At 48.4% G+C, this 12,293-nt stretch overlaps 1 pseudogene; it reads right to left on the minus strand.

Annotated features, from left to right (window-relative positions):
• Window positions 1-11,693: 11,693 nt before the first annotated feature.
• On the minus strand, window positions 11,694-11,812 carry LOC112478180 (annotated as a pseudogene).
• Between the last annotated feature and the right edge of the window lie 481 nt (window positions 11,813-12,293).

Genomic DNA, 12,293 nt, shown 5'->3' on the forward strand with positions numbered 1-12,293 from the left:
AAAGGTGTCACTTCCCCCCAGAGGCCCTGACCACTGGGTTAGAACAGTCCCCAGACACAACCTATCAAGGGATTTGTCCACAGTACTTGCATCTTCGAAATTACTTCCTTTAGTGGTCTGTTTATGCCCACCGGGGGGCGGGACTCTATCTCCATTTTCCAGGTTAGAAAACAGGGTCGCAAAGGTTCAAGTCTCAGCTCAAAGGTGTCACTTCCCCCCAGAGGCCCTGACCACTGGGTTAGAACAGTCCCCAGACACAACCTATCAAGGGATTTGTCCACAGTACTTGCATCTTCGAAATTACTTCCTTTAGTGGTCTGTTTATGCCCACAGTGACCCCGACAATCCTGTTTGTTACTGTGATCCCAGCGCCCAGCACTAAGTCTGGGACCAAATCAATACGTCCTGAAGGATGGAAGCGATGAGGTCAGGGTTCACACCAAAGCTGTCCCGAGATGGTGGCCCAAAGCAAGGCCAGGGGTAGGGCAGGGCACAAGTCAGCAGGCATCACCTCCACTTTCGAGATGCTGCCAGTCGAGGAGCAGGTTTAGAAGCATAAAGCAGGCAGGGTCACACTTCCTGTTATGCAGATACCAAGAAGTGAAGTGATGGGCCCAGGGCCCCCAGGAAATAAAGGTCAGGCATCCTCCCTCCTCTTCCCAAGGGTATAATTCTTCTCCGTGGGGGTTCAAGGGCTGAATCCTGCCTAGGACCAAGGTCAGCCAACACCCAGCCTTCCAGGGTTCTGGAAGGGTCTGCTGAGCTGGGCAGGGCCAGGGAGGAATGTGGGCAAACAGCCCAGTCACGTTTATCAGCCAAAGACAACTGCAGTTGAGCCTCTTTCTATAGAGACTAATATTTATGCTGCATGTTCAGCAGCTGCAGCAGTTGGTCCACAGCAAGGCCTTCGGATCTGCCCCACCAGAGCCTGCTCAGGCCCAGAAAATGGACTTTTAACAGGCAGCAAATGAACATGTCAAGCTCAATCATTTCGCAGCCGGAGATCAGGACTGTTGGGGATGAAGGGACAGCCAAGGGACAGTGGCCTTGTGGCACAGCTGTCCATGATAGCATCTACTCCTCCCTGTGCTTGGTAATGTGCTTGGCCCACAGACCCTTCAGACCAAACCCCATACATCTCAGGCCTGGGCTGAGGGCCACAGCAGAGCTGAGGGGTAAGTTGTCAGGGGCAGCTGCAAGGTAACACCAATAGGACAACATGGGGATGGATGGTCCAGAGGACAGGGGACCACTTTGGGGGCAGGGGGTTGAATGAGGCCTAACCAAGCTTAAACAGGCAAGCTTGTAGCACCAAAGCCAGGGAGGGCATCGCTCCGTCCTCCTGACACAGGACTCCAAGCCAATAGGAGCCTTTGTTCTCTGCTCCTCTCTGAACAGCTTCAAGGGAAAAGTCCCTGCTTCAGGGGAAACCATTAAAGGTCTTAATGCCAGTTTACAAACCCAAACTTTCCCAAGAAGCTCCCTCAGACAGCCCCACTTTGCAGGCTCAGCATCGCCACTGAGGGATGTCAGGGGACCCACTCTGGCCCCTACCCTAAGGACCTTGACAACCCCTGTAGACTCCTGGAGCCCCTAGCCACCCCCTCCCACAGCCCTGACCACAGTGGCCTCAGCACGGAGCTGTCTCTCTCTTTAGAACAGGAGCTTCCAGAAAACAGGAGTATCCCTCTCTTGCATCCCTAGGCCCAAGCCCCGCCGAGTCTCTGTTGAACAAAGGCAGAGAAAGGCACCTACCACATGGCAGGCTTTGGGCTGGGTGCTTTACGTTTGCCTCCTAAGAAGAGGTCCTCGGCAACACCACTTTAACAGAAAAACAGATCAGTGATGCTGGGGGACTCACTGAAGTTACACAGCGCACGCGGCACACCCAGAACACCCCAGAAGCCCGTGGCACACCCAGGACACCCCAGGAGTATACGATACACCCAGAACTAGAAGCCAAGCTCCTAGCCTTACTTCACCAGTGTTCTTTTAGGCATTTTATAGTCAAGATTTCAGAAGAGGACTGGTTAATCCCTTCCACACCCGGGCACAGGCCCTTTGTAACCCATTTCCCCGTTCGCCCAGAGAACACTCGCCAGCGTTAACTGAGGCTGCAGCATTTACCCAGAGACAACTCACAGATTACAGTCCTAACCCTACCCCCAAAGTTTGCTACGAAATATCTCGCTTTCATTATTATTTTCACATCGCTCTCGTATATCGATAGTCTCTGGAAACAAATGACATGATTCTATTTATAGCATTCTGTTTTTAGTAGTGGTATTTCCATTTACAAAATATAGTAATTCTCTATCGCTGAAACTGTCAAATCCTAGAAAACGTAGCATTCCTACACATGATGTTAACATCATTCTCGAGCAGTTGTTTGCCTAAGATTCATTCGATTAATCTGATTTATGTGTACATTTCTGTTACATTAGGATTAGAGACAGTTCTGTTTAGAAATAACTCGAAGAACAGTTTTTATATTTTGTTTTCACTGAAAACCAGTCAGATTTGTTCCAGCCTCAAAGAGTGCGTTTATGTAAAATTAAATTAATACTGGCAGCAAGCTGCACTTTTTTTCCTAAATGAGAAATGGGTTAATCTAACCATCAGAAAACAGCCCCATTTATGCAAACTTTTATTCCTGGCCTGTTCAGATTCCACCCTGACTAACCCATTCACCCTAACCACCTTGCCACCCCTCCCCCTGAAAACTCAATCTACGTCCATGAATCTTAGTTGAATGCTGTCTCACCACCAAAGGCAGCAACTGGCTGGACGGACATTGTCCATGACCAGGTGGCCACCGAGTGGTCATTCTGAGACCTCTTTCAAGGATAATGGCCTCCTCGGCCTGCCCCGGAGACGTGACTTTCCCTCAGCTCCATTATGAAAAAGAGAAGAGATCTCCCACCCCTACCCCCCACCCCCAGGCAGGCACAGAGCAGGCCCTGGAGCAGATGGGCCCTCTGGGCAGGCCTGACACATTCCAGCACAGATGGGCAAGGGCCTGCCTGCAGGTTCTACGGATTTCTGGTGGAATCTGATCCAGATCAGGATTTAAAATCAAAATACATCTCTCCCAAGAAACAGAGGCTTTAGGCAAGAGTCGTAGAGAAGGGTCGGGATTGGGGCAGGGCAGGTGGCAGGGCTGTTAGGGACTCCCGGGGTGGGGCCAGCTCTCTCCTTTACAGATCAGGAAACCAAAGGAGGGGTGGGAAGAAGACAAACGGCCTTCCTTGCCCAAGGCTGCACAGTAACTCAGGGCACCGCCAGAGCTGCAAACACCACTCGGAGGCACAGCTCACAGGTCCCCAAACACTGTCTCACTGACCAGCTCTGAACATGTGTACAACAGAATGATTCGATATTTACATATATGACAAAACGATCACCACGATTTAAATGTAGTTAACATCCATCAATCACCACACATAGTGCCAAATTTTTTACTTGTGATGAGAACTTTTAAGATCAATTCTCTTAGCAACTTTTCAATATGTAATACAGTATCATTAACTATAGTCACCGTGCTATACATTATATCCCAGGGCTTATTTATCTTATAACTGGAAGTTTGAACCTTTTTGTCCATTTTCACCCATTTTGCCCACCCCAAGCCCTACCTCTGGCAACCACCAATCTGTTCTATCTCTATGAGTTTGGTTTTTTGTTATTCTTGTTGTCTGCTTTTTATATTCCACATATAAATGAGATCATACGGATTTGTCTTTCTCCGTGTGAGGAATTTATTTCACTTGGCATATGCCCTCAAGGTCCATCCATGTTGTCCCAAATGGCAAGAATTCCTTCTTTTTCTCTCCTCTTAATTGAAGAAAGAAATTGAGGTGGTGGGCTGGGCTACAAAACTAAGCAGAGGATCCCAAAAGAATACACACAGTGCTCCGCCTCACAGCCAGACCCACTGGCTTCCAGGACCTCAGTCCTAAGACAGAGCGGGGAACATGTCCTTGATAACCTTACAGAGGAGAAAAACAGTGCTGCCTGGGTAGAGGTGCCAGATTCAGCAAATAAAAACACAGGATATCCCTGTATATTTGAATTTCAGACAGTGAGTAGTTTTTACAAGTGTGTTAGTTTCCCAGGGCTGCTATGACAAAGTAGCACAAACTGGATGGCTTTATCTCTTCTCTCACAGTGTCTCTTTTCCTCTTTTTCTAAAGATCTTAGTCATATTGGGTTTAGAGCCCAGCCTACTCCAGTACAGCCTCATCTTAACTTGATTGCATCTTCAAAGATCCTATATCTAAATACGGTCGCATGCACAGGTCCCTGGGGTTAGGACGAGAGCGTATCTTTTGGGGAGATAATATTGCATGGAACATGCTTATTTCTGTCTTAGTCTGCTCAGGCTGTCATAGCAGAAAACCACAGACTGAGTGGCTTAAACAACAAATATTTATTTCTCATTGTTCTGGAGGCTGGGAAGTCCCAGACCAAGGTGCCGGCAGGTTCAGGGTCTGGTTAGAGCCTACTACCTGGTTCAAAAATGGCTCTTATGTCCTCGCATGATGGGAGGGGAGAAGGAGATCTCTGGGGTCCCTTTTATAAGGGCGCTAATGCCATTCATGAGGGCTCTACCCTCGTGACCAAACCACCTCCCAGAGGCCCCACCTCCTAATGCCATCACATTGGGGATCAGGTTTCAACAGATGAATTCTGTGGGGACACAAACATTTCATCTATTGTAATACTTAAAAAGTATTTATCTGAAATTGGACTGTGACAGAGCATCCTGTATCTAACCTTATACCCGAGTCATATGGTCTTTCCCAAAGTCCCACAACCTGGCTCCTGGTTCTGCCCTCTGGAAAGCAAATTATTTTAAAAGAGGGGGAAATAATGGGGAGAAAAAAGTGTATAAAAAATGTATAAAAAAAACATTTATAAACAAAATGTTAGTGTCCAAAGGCACTTGAAAATGACAAAAGATGAGGCTGGGAGGGAAGCAGGGAAGGAACAGATATTCAGCTCCTGCTTTATGTCCAGATCTGTGATGGGCACTCAGGACAGACAAAGATGAAGGAACTGGAAGGTAGGGCAAAGTGGCTGCTGGGTCTCAAATGACCAGAGGCCATGCAGAATAAAGAGTGCTCCAGGCACACACCTGCCTGGGACCTGAGTGTGTGGTTGGAGAGGGCATCACCTGTCCCGCCCGCAAGACCATTAGCACCTTAGACCTGTCACTCTGCCCCAGTGGAGCGTCCCTGAGCCCCGGCCCTTGCTCCTATACCTTTCCCACTCCACTGCCTGTTCTAGAAAATGCACCCAGAACTCCTCAGTCCCATGTGGCCCTCGAAGCGGCCTGGACAGGGTCATTGTGCCATACCCATTAGGCTGTCACCTGCCTAGGTCTCCCCGTCAGGGCCCTTTGAGGACTGGGGACTGGCAGGCAGCAGAGGGGACAGGCCTGGCTCCCTATCCTGGAAGACTGATACTTCTCAGTGAGGCAAGTGATACAAGTTGACTAAAACCTGCCCATGGGTGCCGTGGCCTGAGGGTGGGAGTGTCTCACCTGCCGAGAAAGTAGGACTGAAGCCAGCAGGGAGAGCAGAGCCTCAGGCCCAAAATGAAGATCCGAGAGCTAGGAAGCAAGGTGGAGTGACCTCGCTGACCTCCATCTGCATGGACGGCCTTGACAGAGGGCTTACTAAGCAGAGCGCAGGCATCCTCTCTCAGAACTGGAAGGGCGAGGCAGGGAGGTTCCCAGAGTGGTACCCAGCACATTGCTTTGCTAAAGTAAACTCAAGGGCAATTATCAGAGTGGCCAGGTAATGCTCAAGCTAAGGGCCATTCTTGGGCCATGTCCAGAATAGGCTCAGGTGACAGGAGGGTGTGGCCTGGGCCTCTGGTAGGAGCTGGGTGGCATGAATGAGGCTGGGGTGTCCCCACCTCTTCGAATGGAGTGTGCAGGGCGGAGGGGGCCTTTGCAGGAAGGGGGATGCTGCCTGTGCTTCCGAGCCCTCAGCGGAGACAATGTGCCTGAGAGCAGGCAAGCAGGACAGACGCAGCCCACAGAGGGGACTGAGGAAGTTGGCACATCTGCCTTTAAACATAGACTGGGCAGCCAACTGACATGCGCAGCACGTGGCAGAGGAGCTGGGTGTCCACCCCTCAGTGTATCTCTGGGGTCTCACGTCAAGACCAGTCCCATTCAGCAACTTCCCTTTGCCTCCTACAGACTCAGTGCCACAGGCCATGTACCCAAACCCGTGTGCACACTCATGTACTCAGTCCCACCTATTTGTGTGCACACACAGATCCACACTTAGGTACAACCACACCTTCCGTAGATGTAGGAACTGGCACACACCAACCCACAACTTGACAACAGAAGCTATGGGCTTGAATTCATAGATTTATGCACACGAGTGCTCCCCCTCACAATGCCCATCTTCACAATTGCACCCACAGCTAATAGTTACATTTCCCTGGCTCATCAGTGGAAAATAAATTTCTTTTCACAATAACCAGATTTGCTATTCTTAACCTGGTTCCAGTTCCCATTTAACAAATCACACCAAAGAAGGACCAAGAACCCAGAAAGGGAATGAGGCTCAGCCCAACAGGTCCTGGCACCAACCTTCCTACAGGAGGCAGACATTGGGGCGGTAAAGCTGGCAGGTTCGGGGGAGCAGGAAGGGGAGGGGGGAGAGGCGGGAGGAGTGGCAGGAGGAGAGCCATGAACAGCACAGGGCCGCCTGCAGCGATCACAGCCTGAGTGGTGGAGGCACCACCGAACTACACGAGACAGCAAGGGGAAAAGGGGTATCGAATGGCTTTCTGGAAAGTATTGTGACAGCTTGGACCTGAATCAGGAAGTGACTTCTGCCCCTTTGTGGCAGTGCAGACAGGATGAGAAGAATGAGGCGGCTTACCAAAACTCTCACTAAAATGAGGGAAATCAGGAAAGCTCTGATAAAATATTAGTTTGCTGGGGGTGCCATACCGAAGTACCACAGACTGTGAGGCTTAAAACAATAGAAAGGTATGCCTCACAGTTCTGGAGACCAGAAGTCTGAAATCAAGGTGTGGACAGGGTTGGTTCCTTCTGAAGGCTGGCGGATGGCCATCCTCTCTCCCTTGTCACGTCACATGGACTTCCCATGATGCATGTCTGCCTGTCTGAATTTCCTCTTTTCACAAGGACACCAGTCATGTGGGATTGGGACCCACCCTAACGAACTCATTTTAAATTGACAACCTCTGCAAAAACTTGATCTCCAAATAAAGTCACATTCTGGGGTGCTGAGGGTTAAGAAACCAATCTCTCTCCTTTTAGGGGGCACAGGGACATAGTTCAACCCCTATGACCCCAAGGCCGAACCACCTTAAGAATACAATTGACGAAGATGCTGGGGTTGAACCTGGCACTGCGGTTCACGGCTGAGCAGGTCACCAGTCAGAAAGATGACCCCCATTCCAGAGGGCCTGCAACAGTTTTTTGTGGAAAAATCAAGGCTCTGCCCTGGGTTTTAAAGTTTTCTGTTACAGTCCTATACAATGTTTTAAAGTTTTCAGTTGACAGTCATATATGTATTTGTCTTGCAAAATAGTCTTTCTAGAAGGATGAATGGCTTTATTTGTATTCCTAATTGAGACTGAAGACAGTTTTTTTGTGGATTGGGTTCATTAGAGCTACATCTGTGAGATCTATATGGGCTCATTTTCAGAGTTGGTGAATAAAGTCAAGCTCTTATAAAAATTGTAGATTACAACTTTAAGTGAACAAACCATTTTCTACAAACATGCTAACAAATTTGGTTTCCTATAACAAATATTCATCGTCTCAAATATAAAAGTCTACAGTCCTTGGAACTATTAAAATAAACCTTTCAATATTTCAGGATTGCTCCTTGTCCCCTTAGGAAATACACTTGGACCGAAAATCAACTTTATGATGACAAGATACAAAATAAATACGGATTTAACTTGAATTTCACGGTAACTGGTATGTAAATATTTGCTGCATTTCTCTCTTTTATCTAAACAAAGGCTAATGGTTCATCCTGGGTTTTGTATTCTCAGAAGTGCTTGCTCCCTCTCAAAGCACCTGCTGCTGAAGCTTGCCTCTGGCCTCGACTTAGTTTTAATCAAGTCTGATTTGAAAGTGTTTAGAGTTTATAATTTTTAATTCCACATAGCGACTGGGAAGCACTCCCAGGGCCCCTTTCAGAACTCCTGACCTTGAGACGGTTTGGGGGCAACTGAAGTAAGACAAAGCCCGGGGCTGGAGTCCCAGCTCTGCCCTGCATAAGCCACACGGCGCTGGGCAAAGTATGCTAACTTCTCTGAGCCTCAGTTTCCTCATTTGGAAAATAGCGACAATAATAATATTAATTTTACTAGATTGTGAAAACTAAATGAGATAGTATATGAGTTCCGGGTGCGGTGGGGCGCCTCTCACTTCAGAAAGTCTTATTCCCCCAACAGCTGGGCCTGTTGCCAGCCCTCTTGGGGAGATTGCCTCGGCTACAGAAATCTGCCTTGGCCAAGGTCACAAGTCCTCCCAGGGGCAGCCTGTGTTAATGACTGATTGATGTGGGAGTACAAAGGCCTGGTGCCCTGGTGCCCAGTCGGGCAACTAGAAGACCATCCCAGCTCCAGAGCTTCCTATGGGGCTGGCTGACCCTCAGCCCAACCTTGCTTTCTACCTCTTTCTTCCCTAGGTGTCCCAGGAAATCCCTCCTCCTTCATGAACATCCTGCACTCAGATCTGCTTCCCTAGCGAGAACAAGATGTGATGCTATGTGAAGTGCTCAGAAAAGTACTGGCAGATAGTAAGCATTATATAGGTGCTTGTTAAATAAAAAGTTAGGAGATATAGTGGCCACAGGATGTCCTCCATGCTCGGGGGGGTCAAGCAGTGTCTGGGTTCAAATTTGCCTTAGATCAGAGACTTTGGGGAAGAGCTTGGAGTGAGGTGGCAGAAACGTGATCAGACTGCCTGCTTCCAGGCTAGGGGCTCCACTCAACTCCCTGCGAAGGAGAGAAATAAAGATTTGGGACAGCTCTAGACCTCACTGCCCTGAAGCTCTCTGACAAAGGCTGGGGGAAAGGTGAGATGTGGGCCTTTCTTCCTGAATTGTTCAAATTCTATTTTAACATGAGATCTCTAAATGCCTTCTACTGCTGTAATTCAACACTGTCCCAGAGCAAAAACATCTGGGACAAACAGAAGAGCAGAATGTAGGCCAGAGGGAAATAGACACCTGAGACAGCTCACAGGCACAGGCACCTGGGGCGGGATGTAAGTTTTTCATTTAAAGCTTCCAAATGCCCGGCTTTTAAAGGGAATGTCTCTCTTCATTGGAATATGAGACCTACTCTCCAAGTCAAAGGATAAAAAACAGGCCATGCAGACCCTGCCTCTTACCACTGGTCAACTTGGACAAGTGTCCATCGTCCCCCATCAAAAAGCAGACATCAAGGGCATGAGACTAGTGCTTTTCTAAGAAAGGGCTTTCGATACAGTGGAAGCCCGGAGAGTATAGATATTAATTCTGTCTGGACCGACAGTGAGGGCGGACTTCCTGGAGGAGGTGACATTCAAAGAGGGTTTTGACAGATGAGTAGAAGTTCTCCAATCACACAAAGTACAGAGAGATTTCTAGGTAGAGGAAACAGCACATCCACTGACGCCTATATACAAACCAGGAGGGAGTTTTCAAGAAAAGTTTAGGTAATTTGGTTTGGCTGGATCTTGCAATGCTTGAGAAGAAATGGCTTGAGAAGAAACTGAGAAATCATACAGGGACCTGGTCATGGCTGGCCGAGGATCTGAGATCAAAGAACTTGAATGTCATTCTGAAGATGAGAGGGCATCCACAGGATCTGTTGAGCAGAGGACTAGCCACGCCAGACATGGTTTTTGGAAACAGAACTCAGGTGGTTGGTGTGAGGGATAACGTAAAGGGCTCAGCCGGCCACAAGGCACGTCTTTCCAGTTTGGGCTGGTCAACCAGAAGGCAGCAACCTAGATTTTGCACATCCAGTTGAAAGCCAGAAGACAAACACAGGTTTGGAAAAGAGAGAAGGCCCACCGTTGCAGTAAACCAAAGAGCTGGAGCAGTTTCCTCCTGAACAGCTGTGGTGTACAGGCATTTGGATTTCGTTTGATTATTTAAATGGAATGTACTTCTCACTGCCTCCCCTTGTTTTATATCAACATCTGACGTGGCCACAACAGTATCCGAATGAGCCAAGGACTTGCTCAGCAAATGGCAGGTGCTCAGCCATGAGCCACAGCTGGAGAGCCCATTTCTCAATGGAATTTTCAGCCATAAAAAGACCCAGATGTTCTAGGATGATTCTGTTGGTACTAAAAAGATGTCAGGTCTTAGCAAAGAACTGTCAAGAAGATGGCTGTCTTACAGTGGGTTTCCTGGAAACAAACTCTGAGATGGATATTTGTTCACAGGAAGATTATATTAGGGAGAGTCCCTGGGAAGTATACCTGTAAGAAAAAGAGGAAGGCGAGGTTGGGCTGAGCGGAGGGGAAAGCTGATTGCAATGCAACAGCAATGGAGGCCTCAGCCAACCCTACAGGAGCTCTGGAGCTGGGAAGCCCCCAAATTGAGACAAGGAGGCAGACCTTGACATCACACATATCAGTGGCCACAGACTTTTATCTAGCAGGAGCATAATGTTGCATGAGAAAGTTCCCACCAGCAGAGGGCAATTCCCAGTGAGTGATACAGCCATGAACTGATATATTCAGCAGCTGACTGATGGGTGTGTGAGCCCTGAAGGAGGGGCCTGGGACAAGCACCCCAATATCCACCACGGTGAAGATCCGAATCAGCCTCCTGGTCCATGGGCCCTCGAAGAATACAGACTGTGCAGACCAGAGCTGGATTCAGGGACAGGCCACGCTCAGGGCAGGCAACTGTTTGCCCAATTCAATCCACAGACTATGGCCTCTGTAGTTGTCTGGGTCAGCAAAGCAATGTCCAAGCTCAGAGGCTGCCTTGCTGGACAACGACGCCAGGAGCCTATGAGCAGCCGCAAAGCCCAGCTGGAGACCCAAGATCACTCCAGAGAGCCAGCTCTACTATGGACAATCTACGTGGGTGGTCCATCCAGACAAATGTCATCACATTTTTAATATCAATTACATGTAAATCAAGGTAGCACCAGACTCAACTGTGAAACTTTTTAAAAACACCCATCATCCTCTCTCCCACCCCCGCATACTTCACGAAGTCTGACATGGGCCTGCAAACCCCTATATTTCAGAAGCTGAATGGCTGATTCTAATGCGCAGGCTTGAGAGCTCACTCCTAGACCAGACTGGACTGATGGCTGTGCAGACTTGTGTGACCTGCGGTCACAGACTCAAATTCCTAGAGGGCTCAGGCAGGTATCACTATTATGTGACATGAGTTGAGGGGGGACATCGTGCACACACAGTGGAGAGAGCACATGCCCTGACTTAGGGTAGCAATTAGGACTCAGTTCCAACTGAGAGTTGTTCATGGGAACAGAGCCTCAGCGAGGCAGAGCTTTCCAAGCAGAAATCCAGATTTTTATGTGAAATTTCCTGATTTTATTTTTTTATTTTTATTTATTTATTTTTTTTTTTTAGGCGAGGCAACCCTTGGCTGACCTCACAGATTGCAAGGACCTTGTCAGCTTACAATCCCTTATTTTTTTATTTTTTACACCCACAGCACCTGGTCTTCCTAGGTGGTCTCCCATCCAAGTACTAACCAGGCCCGACCCTGCTTCGCTTCTGAGATCAGACAGGATTGGGCTTGTTCAGGGTGGCATGGCCGTAGAAAATTTCCTGATTTTAAAATGCTGGCAATTAACTCAAAAATGCTTAACCATTTTGTAAGCCATATAAAACCAAACTCCAAATCTAGTTCTGTTCTTGAGGCAGTAATTCCTGACTTCTGGTGTAGATCACCCCAGATGGAGCAGGGTGAGGAATCCCATGTAGAACTCAGTTGACCGATAGGGACAAGCTCGAACCGGACAAGCTAGAGCTCCTGGATTTGACGGCGAGAGTAGTTCTGGACTGAACAGCATCGATCGCTGAATGCGACGCCACATGTAGTCCCAGGATGCAGAGTAGAGACTGTCCTGGATTTGCCATCACGGACAGTATAGATCGGTGGTTCTCATTTGGGGGTGATTTTGCCTTCCAGGGGACATCGTCAATGTCTGATAGTGTTTTTCATTGTCACAACTTGAGGTGGGTGGTGCACTGACACCTAGTGGGAAAAGGCCAAGGATGCTGCTAAATAGCCTACAATGAA

The sequence above is a fragment of the Pteropus alecto genome, unplaced genomic scaffold, assembly GCF_000325575.1.
Source record: "Pteropus alecto unplaced genomic scaffold, ASM32557v1 scaffold42, whole genome shotgun sequence".
In the NCBI taxonomy this organism is placed as follows: Eukaryota; Metazoa; Chordata; class Mammalia; order Chiroptera; family Pteropodidae; genus Pteropus; species Pteropus alecto.